General features: G+C 46.4%; 1 long non-coding RNA gene across 1 annotated transcript; it reads left to right on the top strand.

The window, feature by feature from the left end:
• The first annotated feature begins 287 nt into the window (after positions 1 to 287).
• LOC138283940 (uncharacterized) lies at positions 288 to 17,020 on the top strand. Its single transcript, XR_011201324.1, has 2 exons — positions 288 to 503; positions 15,995 to 17,020. It is a non-coding gene; the product is annotated as an uncharacterized lncRNA (long non-coding RNA).
• Positions 17,021 to 17,444: the final 424 nt, after the last annotated feature.

The raw sequence follows: 17,444 nt of genomic DNA, 5'->3' as shown, positions 1-17,444 counted from the left end.
AGAGAAATACATTCTCAAATTAACTTCCATTACAGGCATTTTTAAGTGTAAGGAAAATAAAAATGTTACTTATGCTAAAAATAACGGAATGCTATAAAGTAAATCGGAACAGTGGTATTTTCTACCTTACTAAAAACTTTTTTGGAACTCTAGATTCAATGCAGTTGCATTGAGTCTACATACTTTTAGCTCCACCTGCGACAGCTGGCCCACCAATGTAAAACTTGCCTCAAAGAAACGCAATGTCTTTCAAGCACGCTTCTAAAGAAAGCACTTTGGGACGGACATCCGGTGGTGCCGGAAGGGATGCCACACAGGAAGTAACGTCACTTGACTGTGCCGCCATTAGGGAACATGAGAGCATTCGGCTGGGAAACGAACAGGAATACGAAATAGGAGAATGATTGTTCTTTGCCCCTTTCAAATGCATTATTCTGCATTTCACTACTCGGAGATCTCGCATTCAGCCTCTGTTTCCGAAAATGCTTTGAGGTAAAAGCACGGTGAGTGCAAAAGGGAATCGGTGTATACTCCAAAATGGAGAGCATCCGATAACAATTGAGGGATAGTGGTTATTTTTCGTTCTGGCATTGCATCACTTGTAAAATATTATTTAATTCCACAGCAGTTTTATTCTCTGTTTAATTGTGGCCTGACTGGGGCATGGTTTTGGAGATAAGCTTTATTTTACCAAAAACTACTCAGCTGTGTATTTAGACATTTAAAATGTGTGCAATCCATTTCCGTGCTCCTAATGAGCATCAGCAACAGCTGACAAGTAGTTTATCTTTTCCTGATGGTTAATAAATGCCTTGTGTATCATTCACCTTTTGGCCTTTCTCGTCTGTTTATTAATTGCGTTCCTTTCCCTTCGGTTCAAGTTGTCCAGAAAACTGAAAAAATATACTCTCGTTCTATTGGAGACTAGCCTCTAATGGCACGTGGGTATAGTTTTTAGTCTCTAATAGGACGAGGATGTGTGTGTATTCAGTTTTGTGGAGCAGAACTCGACCTAAAGGGATTTAAATGATTAACTACGGCATTCTATATATTACACAAGGTCACATTTGTTTTTTCTTTATCCATGGGAAGGTTACGTGACTTGCCGATAATCACAGGCTGTTGAGGGGGTGCCGAGCCTCGATCCTGGTTCCTCTCAGTTCCAAAGACAGTAGTTCAGGCCATAACGCAACATCTTTTACTACCTGGAGGTTCCTGCAGGTATGATACATACTTGCAAGTGACACCAATGTATTAGGTATAGGCTTCCTTTTTTGCAAACCATGTCCCTACGGTTTTCACAATGGAGTCAGTCCTGTGGCTTTTTGTAGGGCACGTCTATCTACCACGATTTTAAGCTGGCTTCCAGTAGCATGACCGTTTTTCACCTCGCATAGGCTATGTTTGCTAAGCTATTCTTCGGTCACTGCTGGGGCTGGGACATTTTCAACATTACCAAACAACCAGTGATACAAACGTGGTGGTAATAAGTGTCCGTCTTTCCATTCGCTCCACCTACCACAGGTACCTCAATTCTTGGGAAGCTGTCAATGGCATTTTTATTGCACTGACGTTTTACTAAATCACACTGTAACTATAATCGTGGTTTTTACTCGTGTTCTTTGCCTTGGAGACACTGCTTTTCGGTCTTGTCCAGTGTAAGGGGCACAGTGGTGTCAGTCATAATGTCCCAGCTGTTCCTACAGCCCCTTCAATTATTTCAAATGCCAATGTTTGTCGTCATATGTTAAGTGAAAATATCTATGTAGATGTCGGACATTTTTTGAATATTTAGGCCTCCTACATGATTTGTGTATCAATTTGTTTCTGTGTTCTCCTGAAAACATCTTACTTGCTGTTTTTCACTTTCATTTATATTACACTTTCTGTTGCTGATGTCTCTTTAGCGCCATTTGTTCAGAGCCAAAACAAACTTTGAAATGAATAGTTTTAAGTACAATCTCAAGAGCCTACTGACATTCATTTCTACTTTTACCACAAGCAGCATACACAGTGACACAAGCGCACACAGTTACAGTCCAAAATGTGTGCACACTCCCAGCCTGCACAAAATAGTCACAATGCCTGCACTTCCAAGATAGATTACATTCAAAGCTTCCCCAATCTTTCCTCCCCAAAGTAGCAATCCAAATTGCATATGTTTTAGCCAACGTCGCCTTACTTTAATATGATGAATTTGTAGCGCTGAAAACCCCTCTTGCTATGACCAGTGTCAGAAAATGGCACACAAAACTTCTCATTGTGGCTTTCTTTGAGCACCCCTTAGGACTGTGGATTAGGTAAGGACAAGTTGGAGAAAGGGCAAGTAAAAGTTAACTAAAGGGCATTAAATCCATCCAATGTCCACCTTGCAAAGTAGTTATAGATATATGTGCTAGCAGCTGTTTCCGAAGAAACAAACATTTTTTTTTTTAGCCAGGCCTACAGAATACACCATGTGTCAGCAACTGGCCTGTACTCACAACTTACAATGGCATTGGTTAAAAAAAAAACAAAAAAAGACACTGGAAAGCAAACAGACCTGAGTTTCTCACATCCACATACAAGTAGTGCATTCAAGTTATTTTTTTGCATTCTCTGTTTCATAGTCATGTTTATCAGATTTTAAAACTGGGACTATAGGTACAGAATGCAGTGGAAATAGATCTGGCTTTGGCCGCCAGCATTTTGGCTTTGTCAGTTGCTGGATTCTTGTCAGTTTTGGATAAAAATGGCTAAAAGAAACAATATTTTTTTTTCTTCTCAAACTTGCTATAGCAGTTGCTGACACTGAAAAGAACTAAGTTGTCTCAGTGTGTTCCTTATTAAATTGAAGAATGATCCCACAGTGGAGTAAGTCATTGGCTGAAGTGAGCTCACCCTTTGCCCATGCTGTATTCTGCAGTAGGTGGGACAAAAATGTAAATGACACAGCAGCAGGCCAGTGGAAGAAGAGCTGTCTATTGCATGTATAATTTCAGTGAAATCACCAGACATAAAACCATCTAATCTGGATAACCTACTAAATAAATGTTTCTTGAAACTCATTCTGTCACCTTTTTTTCGTCTCTCGACCCTTTATTCTCTCTTTTCATCTAAAGCTGTTTATAACTCTTTCCTCTCAATTTCTATTGTTTCACCATCTTTTCATCACAATTTTGTTATTACTACAACACTCTCCCTTTTTTTTTTTTTTTAATCTACTTAATTAAGCTCCTTTTTTAGGTCGAAGCCTTTGCTAAAGGCATCTCGGGGAGCACGAAAACTGACCTAGGAATGCATTCGCCTGTTGCTTACCAATGGCTTTGTGGTTTGTAACTCACATTTTCTGGCTTTCTATTTGCTGGCTTCATTTGCTTTAGGCTGTCCAGCTTGAGTTTGTCCCTCCTGTTGCCCAAACCTTGTTTACTGTATTCTTCCACAAACTTGCTTTCTGTAAACAGGCATTTAAATTGTGTTCTTATCTTGTCACATTTGCTGTGCATTCAGAGACAAAGGTCAATGTCAAGCTCCCTCTTCCAGGAAGTTTAGTGTTTATTTTTCTCCAGTCTAACCACCCCCCCACTCCAATCTCAATCTATACACTTCAAGTCTACCCTAATCCATACTACCCTACTCCAATCATCCCTCTTCACTCTACCCCACTCTATCCCAGTCTACAATACTCAAATTCATCCTGTCTACCCCCACTCCACCCTAATCTACCACACTGCACTCTACCCAAATCTACCACATTCCACCCCACTCCAGTCTACCCCTAATCTACTCCACTGTTCCCTACCCAACTTTGCCCCACTTCACCCACTGGATTCTACCCACCACACTCCATCCCAATCTACCCCACTCCACTCCAATCTATCCAACTCCACTCCAATCTATCCAACTCCACTCAAGGCTACCCCAACCTACCCAAGTCCGATCTAATTCACTTCACTCTACCCTACCATAATCCACTCAATCTACCCCACTCCACTCCACTCTACCCCACTCCACTCAAATTCTCTGCACTCTTCCTCAATCTACCCCACGCCAGCCTACCCAAATATCCCACCCAATCACCTGACTCCAATCCAGTCTACTCCACCCGATCTACTCTGTTCCATCCCAGTCTGTCCCCACTTGTCTACTGCAATCTACTCCACTCCAATCTGCCACCTCAACTTCAGTCTACCCCACTCTAATCTGCCCCACTTCCCAAATCTACTTCACTCCAATCTACCACACTCTACCCAAACCGCAGTCCAACCTACACCACTTATCCTCATTCCAATCTACCCACCCTACCCCACTCCAATCCACCACACTCTATTCCACTTAAATCTACCCCCACTCCAATCTACTCCTCTCCTTCCCAATCTACCCTACTCCACCCTAATCTACCCCACTCCACCCTAATCTACCCCACTCCTCCCCAATCTACCCCACTCCTCCCCAATCTCTCAACTCAACCCCACTCCAGTCTTTCTCAACCCACCCAGCTCCACCCTCACACCACTCTACGCCCATCTATACCATTCCACTGTACCTCAGTCTACTCATTCCTCCGTACCCCAATCTACCCCTACCCCTTTATTAGTATTATTTTAGGTACTTATAAAGCACAACACTCATCACCCTATAGGACATCACAGAGCTGTAAAGCGCCCTAAAGTTTCACCTGGAAGGGCCACTTTAAAAGTCAGAACCTAAACCCAAGGGTCCTTATCCCGAAACAGCTGGGTTTTTAATTTTTAATTTCTTTCTGAACAGAAGGTGGTTACCAGTAAGGCGGAGAGTCAGGGGCCAAAAAAGATTCCACTGGGCAGCCGCCATGTACAAAAAAGAACGTTAATCAGTTCTGGTTTTCCTGATACGTATGGTCTTGGGTAGGGCTAGGTCACTGGATCTTAAGTCACATTTAGGTTTGTAAAATTCAACTCTTTAGGGCTCCCTGTTTTATGGTATTTTTTTTTTTTAAACATTTATGTCTGTATTTATTTATCTATATGTCATCGTCCGCCATGATACCTAAATTCTTGGCCGATTTCTTAGGGGTAGGCATATTCCTCAAAGTGTCTGGCCACCAAGAGGTGGCCCAGATGAAATGAGCTCCACCGAATGGCCGGATCTCCGTTATATCTGCGTTTAACTTTAAACACTGACCAGGCATCCATCCTGCCACCTCGGTGAGGCAGTCACGTAGATTACACCAGGTTTCATCCAAATTCTCACTGTTAGAAATGGGGTTTTTGGTTGGCAGTCAGGTTGCCCTCTGTCCAAGCAAGAACCCTCACTCTAGTCAGGGTAAGTCACACACAATCCAAAATCAGCCTGTGCTCACCCTCCGGTAGCTTGGCACGAGCAGTCAGGCTTAACTTAGAAGGCAATGTGTAAAGCATTTGTGCAATAAATCATACAACACCATAGTATAACACCACAAAAATACACCACACAGTGTTTAGAAAAATATAGAATATTTATCTGGGTAATTGTAGGTCAAAACGATCAAAGTTGCAATACGAATTTGTAAAGATATCACTGAAAAGTGATATTAAGTGTCTTTAAGTCTTTAAAAAGCAATAAAGTGTCTTTCAAGCACAGAGTGCCTGGTTTCTGGTGGGAAATCTCCTCAGAGGGCCACAGGAGAAGAGATGCGTGGAAACAGGGGTGTGTGCGTCGATTTCTCCTCAGCACACACAGACTTGCGTCGTTCTTTTCCACGCGGGGAAGTCGGGCGTCGTTTTCCGGCGCGCAGACAGTCTCTTTTTGTGGATCGCGGGGATTACCAGATGTCCCGGGTCTGTGCGTGGATTCTCCTGCTTATTTTCCGGCTGCGTGTCGTTCTGCGGGGCTGCGCGTCGAAGTTTCGATCTCACGGTAGACGTCGCATCGATTTCTCCTTGGAAGTCGGGCGGCGTTGTCCTTGCGAGGCCGTGCGTCGAAATTTTGGTCTCACGGCAGGCGTCGCGTCGATTTCTCCTTGGAAGTCGGGCGGCGTTGTCCTTGCGAGGTTGTGCGTCGAAGTCTCGATCGTCCCGAGGGCGTCGCGTCGATCAGCGCCGGTGTGCGGCGTTTTTCTCGCCGCGAAACAAGCTGTGCGTCGAAATTTTCGGCGCACGGAGCGTCCAAGTGAAAGGAAGAAGTCTTTTTGGTCCTGAGACTTCAAGGAACAGGAGGCAAGCTCTATCCAAGCCCTTGGAGAGCACTTTCACAGCCAGACAAGAGTTCAGCAAGGCAGCAGGGCAACAGCAAGACAGCAGTCCTTTGTAGAAAGCAGACAGGTGAGTCCTTTGAGCAGCCAGGCAGTTCTTCTTGGCAGGATGTAGTTTCTGGTTCAGGTTTCTTCTCCAGCAAGTGTCTGATGAGGTAGGGCAGAGGCCCTGTTTTATACTAAGTTGTGCCTTTGAAGTGGGGGTGACTTCAAAGAGTGTCTAAGAAATGCACCAAGCCCCCTTTCAGTTCAATCCTGTCTGCCAGAGTCCCAGTAGGGGGTGTGGCAGTCCTTTGTGTGAGGGCAGGCCCTCCACCCTCCCAGCCCAGGAAGACCCATTCAAAATGCAGATGTATGCAAGTGAGGCTGAGTACCCTGTGTTTGGGGTGTGTCTGAGTGAATGCACAAGGAGCTGTCAACTAAACCTAGCCAGACGTGGATTGAAGGGCACAACAAGTTTTTAGTGCAAAGAAATGCTCACTTTCTAAAAGTGGCATTTCTAGAATAGTAATATTAAATCCGACTTCACCAGTCAGCAGGATTTTATATTACCATTCTGACCATACTAAATATGACCTTCCTGCTCCTTTCAGATCAGCAGCTGCCACTTCAACAGTGTATGAGGGCAGCCCCAATGTTAGCCTATGAAGGGAGCAGGCCTCACAGTAGTGTAAAAACGAATTTAGGAGTTTTACACTACCAGGACATATAACTACACAGGCACATGTCCTGCCTTTTACCTACACAGCACCCTGCTCTAGGGGTTACCTAGGGCACACATTAGGGATGACTTATATGTAGAAAAAGGGGAGTTCTAGGCTTGGCAAGTACTTTTAAATGCCAAGTCGAAGTGGCAGTGAAACTGCACACACAGGCCTTGCAATGGCAGGCCTGAGACAAGGTTAAGGGGCTACTGAGGTGGGTGGCACAACCAGTGCTGCAGGCCCACTAGTAGCATTTAATCTACATGCCCTAGGCACATGTAGTGCACTCTACTAGGGACTTACAGGTAAATTAAATAGTCAATCATGGATAAACCAATCAATAGTACAATTTACACAGAGAGCATATGCACTTTAGCACTGGTTAGCAGTGGTAAAGTGCTCAGAGGTCAAAAGCCAACAACAACAGGTCAAAAAAAATAAGAGGAAGGAGGCAAAAAGTTTGGGGATGTCCCTGTCAAAAAGCCAGGCCCAACATGACCCCCCACCAGCCTAAAGCCAGGGGAGAACAATCACTATCCTGATGTACTTCCCTGTTTGAGGCGACAGAACAAGGACCCAGGCCCACAACAGCAGGGGCATGCTCCAGTTCTTCGCCTTCCTGACTCCAATTGGATCCCTCTGTCCATACTCTCAGGGCCCACTAAGCCCATCCATGGGGAACCTTTCTCCTTTCCTGCGGATCCCATCTGTGCAGCACCTAACCTTACATTGCTCACAGATGTATCCCAGGAGCAGGATAGTACCACCAGGACCAACACAGTGGTGTTGCCCATTCTATCCCCGGGGTGTGACACTTGTCCCCTCCCCAGGGATAACTCTGTCCACCCGGACAGCAAGCCACTGTGGTTACTGACAGTTGTCAGGGATGAGAGCCAGGCCCCAGGCCTCTCAAAGCTCTCCCACCACTGTGGCTGTGGAGAGTGGGGGGCGGTAGCCCCAGGTGCTGGGCACCCTTTAACCACTCTCCCTTCCACCAGGTCAGGGATGACAGCCTGAACCTGGTCCTCCCCTCTGGGGCTCTGTACCCTCCCTCCTGGAGCAGTACCCCCAGAGTCCACCATGGTCAGGGTGCTTATAGAAGTCGCTCTGTACCATTCCTCCACCAGTGCAGGGCTGTTAACCTGCAACTGGCCCTCCAACCTGGGGTCTGTACCTTCAGGTTGGACTAGGGCCCGGGGTGAGGCTTCCCTCCCCCTGCCCTCCCTTCTGGGGTCCAGCACCCTCCAACTAGGAGTGGCCTCCTCAGAAGACAATAGGGTAGGGGCACTGTTATCAGTAGCCCCTCTCTCCAGGTCCGGGGGGGACACCCTGAACCTGGTCTTCCAGCCCAGGGTCTGTACCCTCAGACTGGATCACTGCCTGGCAAACCAGGACTTTCTGGGAGGCACACCTACCCCCCACCAGGTCAGAGTTTAACCTCTGCACCTGACCATTCAACTCAGAGTCGCCACCCTGAAGTTGAACAATTGCCTGGCACGCCAGGACTTCCTGGAGGGCACACTGACCCTCCACAAGGTCAGAGTTTAACCTCTGAACTGGGCCATTCAACTCAGAGTCACCACCCTGAAGTTGAACAATTGCCTGGCGCACCAGGACTTTCTGGGAGGCACACCTACCTCCCACCAGGTCAGAGTTTAACCTCTGAGCCTGGTTCCCCAACCCAGGGTCACCACCCTGAGGTTGGGCAATTGCCTGGCACGCCAGGACTTTCTGGGGGGCACACCTACCCCCCACCAGGTCAGAGTTTAACCTCTGAACCTGGTCATCCAACCCAGAGTCAACACCCTGAGGTTGGACAATTGCCTGGCACAGCAGGGCTTCTTGGGAGGCACACCTACCTCCCACCAGGTCAGAGTTTAACCTCTGAACCTGGGTATCCAACCCAGAGTCACCACCCTGAGGTTGAACAATTGCCTGGCACGCCAGGACTTTCTGGGGGGCACACCTACCCCCCACCAGGTTAGAGTTTAACCTCTGAACCCGGTTATCCAACCCAGAGTCAGCACTCTGAGGTTGAACAATTGCCTGGCACGCCAGGACTTTCTGGAGGGCACACTGACCCTCCACCAGGTCAGAGTTTAACCTCTGAACCTGGTTCTCCAACCTAGGGTCACCATCCTGAGGTTGGACAACTGCCTGGTACACCAGGGCTTTCTGGGGGGCACACCTACCCCCCACCAGGTCAGAGGTTAACCTCTGAACCTGGATATCCAACCCAGAGTCACCACCCTGAGGTTGAACCATTGCCTGGCAGGCCAGGACTTTCAGGGAGGCACACCTACCTCCCACCAGGTCAGAGTTTAACCTCTGAGCCTGGTTCTCCAACCCAGGGTCACCACCCTGAGGTTGAACCATTGCCTGGTATACCAGGACTTTCTGGGGGGCACACCTACCCCCCACCAGGTCAGAGTTTGACCTCTGAACCTGGTTAGCCAACCCAGAGTCACCACCCTGAGGTTGGGCAATTGCCTGGCACGCCAGGACTTTCTGGGGGGCACACCTACCCCCCACCAGGTCAGAGTTTAACCTCTGAACCTGACCATCCAACCCAGAGTCAACACCCTGAGGTTGAATCTTTGCCTGGCATGCCAGGACTTCCTGGGGGGCACTCTCACCCCCCACAAGGGACACACCGTCCCCAAGGGCCACACAAGAGTCTGGTTGGCGCAGGTCTCCCGACCTCTGCCCATCCGGCAGAGTCTGGGTTTCCCCCAAACCAGAAACGGTCTCACCTGGGTCATTCCTGGGGGGCTCTGCTCTCAGAGCTGACCCCTGACTTTCAAGATCCTCCACTGGGGTCTGCCAACCCCTCTCAACCCTATGTCTGGACTTCTGCACCCCCTCACTAGGAGTGGCACTGCCAGACACCAGAACTGTTGGGATGCTGTCTACAGTCATCCCCCCAAGTTCTTCTGACACTGCGGGGCTTCCCTCAAAAGGTGGCCCTACGGTACAGGTTAGGCTCTGAGACCTACCTGGGACACTACAATCCTCTCCCACCTCACTTGGTCGGGAACCACCTAGACCACTCCCTTCAGGAGCACCCCCAAATGCCTCTTCAGACTCTCTGGTACTCACCCAAAAGTCTGCCTCCACTGTAAGTTCCCTGGGGTCAGAGAACTCGCACTCCACCTGGTGTTGGCGTAGCTCTGGAAAATAAGGACCAGACATATGCTCTCCAGCAATTACATCACTCTGCCCCTCACATGTATTAACCACAGTACCCTTCACCCAACCACCCAGTAACTCAGCCTTGGAAAAGCACTCTATGTCACCCTCTTGAGACTGGTGAGACAGTATCTGCCTGTCCCTGACACTCAACCCATACTCTTCTGGGATGTCTCTACACTCTATATCCAGGACGTCCACCAGGGGGGAACCCTTTTCTCTGTCACTCTCTGCTAGAGTCAGTAAAGTGTCCCTCCCCCCAGTAGGAATATGACTCCCTGTGCCAGTTCCCCAATCCTTCTCAGGGACCCTGTGCATAACGGGAACTACCTCATACCCTTGAACTGCCTGGGGTGTGTCAACTCCCTTCTTCAAGTTGGGCACCACATCTCTGGGCTTGTGCCCTTCTTCAGCAGTACTAGATGCAAGATTTTTGCTGCCACCATCTGAACTGGACTCAGCCCTTCCGGCCTCCAGTTTCAGCTCTTTACAGCTCAGCTCTTGAGCTGCAATCTTTTCTTCTTCCAGGGCTAAAAGTCTTTTTGCCTCAACCTCTGCAAGATACTCCTCTAATTGTTGCTCCTGTCGCCTTTGACTTCGGAGCCATTCATCTATTTCTGGGTCACTGTCCAACTCTGAGTAGCCTTCCTCCTCATCAGAGTAGTCTTCCTCCTCATCTGAGGGGTACTTAGTCATTTGGTTTCTTGCTGCCTCTCTCTCTGCCCATCTTTCCTCCCCCCAGACTATGTAGTGATGGAGCATCTCCGCTTTAGTAGATCTCCTTGCTACAGGAAGGCCCCATTGTCTGCAAAGCTTCCTTAGGTCAGCCTTAGTGAGGTGGTCAGTACGAACAAAGAATGAGTAGGTAAGCAATCCCATTCTGATAAGATCTTACTAGCAAAAACCAAAATCCAAAGTCCAAAATATCAATAGTATATCCAGGAGGACATCAGAGAACCAAAAGCCAAAAAAGATGAAAAATCAAGTTGACCTTCAACTGTGGGTAGGTAGTGAAATACTTAGCTACTGTATGTCACTGCACAAACACAAGTCCTATCCTCACCGCTGATCACCAATGTTAGAAATGGGGTTTTTGGTTGGCAGTCAGGTTGCCCTCTGTCCAAGCAAGAACCCTCACTCTAGTCAGGGTAAGTCACACACAATCCAAAATCAGCCTGTGCTCACCCTCCGGTAGCTTGGCACGAGCAGTCAGGCTTAACTTAGAAGGCAATGTGTAAAGCATTTGTGCAATAAATCATACAACACCATAGTATAACACCACAAAAATACACCACACAGTGTTTAGAAAAATATAGAATATTTATCTGGGTAATTGTAGGTCAAAACGATCAAAGTTGCAATACGAATTTGTAAAGATATCACTGAAAAGTGATATTAAGTGTCTTTAAGTCTTTAAAAAGCAATAAAGTGTCTTTCAAGCACAGAGTACCTGGTTTCTGGTGGGAAATCTCCTCAGAGGGCCACAGGAGAAGAGATGCGTGGAAACAGGGGTGTGTGCGTCGATTTCTCCTCAGCACACACAGACTTGCGTCGTTCTTTTCCACGCGGGGAAGTCGGGCGTCGTTTTCCGGCGCGCAGACAGTCTCTTTTTGTGGATCGCGGGGATTACCAGATGTCCCGGGTCTGTGCGTGGATTCTCCTGCTTATTTTCCAGCTGCGCGTCGTTCTGCAGGGCTGCGCGTCGAAGTTTCGATCTCACGGTAGGCGTCGCGTCGATTTCTCCTTGGAAGTCGGGCGGCGTTGTCCTTGCGAGGCCGTGCGCCGAAATTTTGGTCTCACGGCAGGCGTCGCGTCGATTTCTCCTTGGAAGTCGGGCGGCGTTGTCCTTGCGAGGTTGTGCGTCGAAGTCTCGATCGTCCCGAGGGCGTCGCGTCGATCAGCGTCGGTGTGCGGCGTTTTTCTCGCCGCGAAACAAGCTGTGCGTCGAAATTTTCGGCGCACGGAGCGTCCAAGTGAAAGGAAGAAGTCTTTTTGGTCCTGAGACTTCAAGGAACAGGAGGCAAGCTCTATCCAAGCCCTTGGAGAGCACTTTCACAGCCAGACAAGAGTTCAGCAAGGCAGCAGGGCAACAGCAAGACAGCAGTCCTTTGTAGAAAGCAGACAGGTGAGTCCTTTGAGCAGCCAGGCAGTTCTTCTTGGCAGGATGTAGTTTCTGGTTCAGGTTTCTTCTCCAGCAAGTGTCTGATGAGGTAGGGCAGAGGCCCTGTTTTATACTAAGTTGTGCCTTTGAAGTGGGGGTGACTTCAAAGAGTGTCTAAGAAATGCACCAAGCCCCCTTTCAGTTCAATCCTGTCTGCCAGAGTCCCAGTAGGGGGTGTGGCAGTCCTTTGTGTGAGGGCAGGCCCTCCACCCTCCCAGCCCAGGAAGACCCATTCAAAATGCAGATGTATGCAAGTGAGGCTGAGTACCCTGTGTTTGGGGTGTGTCTGAGTGAATGCACAAGGAGCTGTCAACTAAACCTAGCCAGACGTGGATTGAAGGGCACAACAAGTTTTTAGTGCAAAGAAATGCTCACTTTCTAAAAGTGGCATTTCTAGAATAGTAATATTAAATCCGACTTCACCAGTCAGCAGGATTTTATATTACCATTCTGGCCATACTAAATATGACCTTCCTGCTCCTTTCAGATCAGCAGCTGCCACTTCAACAGTGTATGAGGGCAGCCCCAATGTTAGCCTATGAAGGGAGCAGGCCTCACAGTAGTGTAAAAACGAATTTAGGAGTTTTACACTACCAGGACATATAACTACACAGGCACATGTCCTGCCTTTTACCTACACAGCACCCTGCTCTAGGGGTTACCTAGGGCACACATTAGGGATGACTTATATGTAGAAAAAGGGGAGTTCTAGGCTTGGCAAGTACTTTTAAATGCCAAGTCGAAGTGGCAGTGAAACTGCACACACAGGCCTTGCAATGGCAGGCCTGAGACAAGGTTAAGGGGCTACTGAGGTGGGTGGCACAACCAGTGCTGCAGGCCCACTAGTAGCATTTAATCTACATGCCCTAGGCACATGTAGTGCACTCTACTAGGGACTTACAGGTAAATTAAATAGTCAATCATGGATAAACCAATCAATAGTACAATTTACACAGAGAGCATATGCACTTTAGCACTGGTTAGCAGTGGTAAAGTGCTCAGAGGTCAAAAGCCAACAACAACAGGTCAAAAAAAATAGGAGGAAGGAGGCAAAAAGTTTGGGGATGTCCCTGTCAAAAAGCCAGGCCCAACACTCACCCAGAGAGATAATCAACTCGGTATCATCTACACTCAAAGCTAAAATTGTTGGTGGTGCCAATAAAGTATTGTTCCAGTGGCAATCCTGATTAGGCCACTCTTCTATGTTGTATGTGAGGAGCCAGACGAGCTTTCATCTTTCTCCCCAGGAATAGGCATTTTGATGGGTCAGAAGTGTCAGGACTTGCCCATACCTGCATTTCTGACGATGGTAAGAGGAGCAAGTACAGCTACAAGACACCTTGTGTCTCAGTACCCCTGACCAGTGCTCACATCCAGTAAGGTGCTTACAGGGCCAAACTGGTGGTTACACATCCCTGCCTTAACCCCTTCCTTAAACCCTCCTTAGTCCTTCTTATCCCCTGCAGTAGTACTTCCATTTTCCAGCCACTCCACTCTGTCCCTCACACAGTTACTATTAATATATATACTTGTGCATGCAGAGAGTCTGCAGCCAGAGGAGGGTATTTGGATTGGGGGGGTGGGGGGAGATCTCTGCCCAGAAAAAGATAGGACGACATAAACACTGCACATAGGTTTGTGAATAGAATTTTGTGGTATTTCAAAGCATATTACAAAACGCATCTTGTGAATATGCCCCTCAGTGTTTCAACACTCAATATGGCTATGATCATCCTCAAATAACCTTCCCTACAGTGAAGTTTAAACTGTTACTGTGGTCAATGATGTGCACCATCCTACGTGCCTTCAAGACCAGTTCACAAGCAGTGAGAGTGGCAGCCATCAGATTTATAAGTGCCTCAGTTACACAGAATTGCATGGAATTAGCCTGTATGCCTATCTGCTCTGCATGGTGACCAAAGAATCCTTTGTTAGGACTTACTCCTTTCTTGTAATACAGAATAAAAGTAATTCAATAATTGTCTTGAATGCAAAGCACTTTTAACATAACTTTTAAAAATACGAGTGAATAATTGGAAAATTCTATTATAAATCATTGCATAGAAGTGGATTTATGTTCACTTGTTTCTCTTGTTTTTTCAGGACAGGAAAGACTATAAGCATTTGATAACATAAGAAAGTGCATAATTTCACACTGGGGTAAAGACGCTTTCTCCCTAATGAAATTATGTATAACTTGTCAATCGTTAATGGAGAGAAAACCTATTCCTCTGATTGTATCTCTACCTGTACGAAAGAGGAGTGTATACTTTTACAAGCAAAAGTGAGAGGTGTACACTCTGAGATTAACTGCCTAAAAGGGTAAGTAAAATATATTTTATTTTGACCAGATAGATCGCAACTAATTTTCAGAAATGTATACAGCACCCAAATCCATACCTCTTTTTTTCCACTGTCTTCCCCTGTATAGCCCCAAAAAGTTTGTGTTTCACAAATCTGCTCACTTGAAATTATTTGTTTCCATTATAGCTCAGTTATATGGCACATGCTGAAAAGAGGTGGCTATAAGTTGTTTGCAGGCAGCAGTCTGTATTGACACGGTCAAACATCCTACAACTAATCTTTTACATCATCAAAAATAGTCAATGGATCTTTTGCAATAAAAAGGGTGACCTGCTTCATTTGTTTTCTCCTCTGATATATTAGTTCTATGTTACAATCTGAAAGTATTATTCTGACTATATTTCAGACATATCACTTTTTAGTGAGCTATGCCTAGATGCCAGATTACTGTCCACAGACTACCTCTTCATATTTTTACAGTTTGTTTAAAATAGCATGATGGCATGTATCTTGATACTTTGTGTGGCTATCTGCAGTCTGGTGTTCAGGAGATGATGAAAGATCGTTCCTGATAGAGAAATGACCTTATCCCAAAGAGAGGACTGCACAAGCTGATGGAAAAGGTCAAGTATGCTTGGGACAGTGCAGGTTTTCTCCTCACTGGTTTGAGTAACCTTCACTTTTACCAACAAGATAAAGTGGCAGAGGTGTTACCAAGGCACCTGATGGAACTGCTGCCCTTGATAAAGAAAAGGTTGATGTGTAATAAGGTAGTTCAAATGTCTTAATTACTCTAAAACATTCTGGCACATAAGCTTCCCGTAGCATATCCAATGAACACATAAGGATTCTATTGTTTGTTTTGTATTGCCTTTCCATTCTTAATTGTCTCCAAATGAGCAGATCTGCTCTGGTCCCAGGGAAATAGCTCTAATGTGAAGTCTGCTGACAACAAACAGCACTAATACCACGTACTTTGTAGATAATTAGCCCACTTTACAACTTGGGTGTAGAATCCTTTTAGGCACAAGATACTTGTCACCAGAGCAATCTCTTAACTAAGTGAACACAGTCTCTGGAGACCTTATCCTGTCTAACAATTGGGACCATGTAGGCACAGCTAGGAAGCTGCTCTTGCCTCTTCAGTTGAGCAGGAGATGAAAAATTGAAGTATGCTTTGCAGATAGACCATATCTGGCTACGCCCTCTTAACTATGGGATTGATCTTCTGAATCTTCTTCTTCTTTCTCTATCGCAGTTCAGACATGGACATCTTGTTTCTCCACCTCCAACATGAATAATGACCTAATATCACCCGTGCTCCTGTGACCACTCACCATAAACAAACTGTACCGACTGTTGGAAGCTTATGGTCTTGTTGCATTTTGAAGGCAGCGCCCTCTTTGAAAAAAGATCCTAATCTATTGTTTTGTTATCCTTTCACAGTTGATGAAATCTGTGTATAAGGCCAAAAGCTGACCAACCATGAACATCAAAACGATGCAGTGAAAACTGGCGATAAAGATCTGCTATGCCAGATGAGAACTGAAGAAACCAGCAAATAACGAAGTAATGGTTTTCATTGATCATTTATCTACTATTACCATTGTACGTTATGGTAACCTGGGCCTTTTCTTCTAAGTGCCTGTTCAGGTACTTCTGCGGGTAGCTGCCTGCTTCTGTGAGGGCTCTCTACGTTGCTGGGTGCCCCCTCTGTCTCCTCATCCAAGTGGCGACATCCTGGTCCCTCCTGGGCCACAGCAGCATCCAAAAACCCTAACCGCGACCCTTGCAGCTAGCAAGGCTTGTTTGTGGTCTTTCTGTGTGGGAACACCTCTGCAAGCTTCTTCACGACGTGGGACATCCATCCTCTAAAGGGGAAGTTCCTAGTCCTCTTCGTTCTTGCAGAACACCAAGCTTCTTCCACCCGGTGGCAGTTTCCTTGCATCCTCAGCTGGCATTTCCTGGGCTCCTGCCCACTTCCGACACTGTCGCGACTCTTGGACTTGGTCCCCTTGTCTTACAGGTACTCAGGTCCGGAAATACACTGTTGTTGCATTGCTGGTGTTTGTTCTTCCTGCAGAATCCCCCTATCACGACTTCTGTGCTCTCTGGGGGTAGTAGGTGCACTTTACACCTACCTTTCAGGGTCTTGGGGTGGGCTATTTTCCTAACCCTCACTGTTTTCTTACAGTCCCAGCGACCCTCTGCAAGCTCACATAGGTTTGGGGTCCATTCGTGGTTCGCATTCCAGTTTTGGAGTATATGGTTTGTGTTGCCCCTATACCTCTGTGCTCCTATTGCAATCCACTGTAACTTTACATTGCTTGCATTACTTCCTTTTGCCATTACCTGCATAATTTTGGTGTGTGTACATATATCTTGTGTATATAACTTATCCTCATACTGAGGGTACTCACTGAGATACTTTTGGCATATTGTCATAAAAATAAAGTACCTTTATTTTTAGTATATCTGTGTATTGTGTTTTCTTATGATATTGTGCATATGACACCAGTGGTATACTAGGAGCTTTACATGTCTCCTAGTTCAGCCTAAGCTGCTCTTCCATAGCTACCTTCTATCAGCCTAAGCTGCTAGAAACACCTCTTCTACACTATAAGGGATAACTGGACCTGGCACAGAGTGTAAGTACCCTTGGTACCCACTATAAGCCAGGCCAGCCTCCTACAAAAGTGTGTTGTATTATTACTAATTCCTACTTAAGATTTTTTTGTACCCCCTCGCCACCACATCACAACCCCCACCTCCACATTTTATTGCGTAGACCAATAAAGTACTATGCCAAAGCCATAGTTTAATTTTAGCTGCTTATTAGTTACTTAGCTGTCACTGGACTGTATAAACAAGGTACATTTATTACATTCAAACACAC

This window comes from Pleurodeles waltl, chromosome 3_1, assembly GCF_031143425.1.
Source record: "Pleurodeles waltl isolate 20211129_DDA chromosome 3_1, aPleWal1.hap1.20221129, whole genome shotgun sequence".
In the NCBI taxonomy this organism is placed as follows: Eukaryota; Metazoa; Chordata; class Amphibia; order Caudata; family Salamandridae; genus Pleurodeles; species Pleurodeles waltl.
The sequence above is the reverse complement of the archived record's forward strand: the minus strand, read 5'-3'. Positions and strand labels throughout refer to the sequence as shown.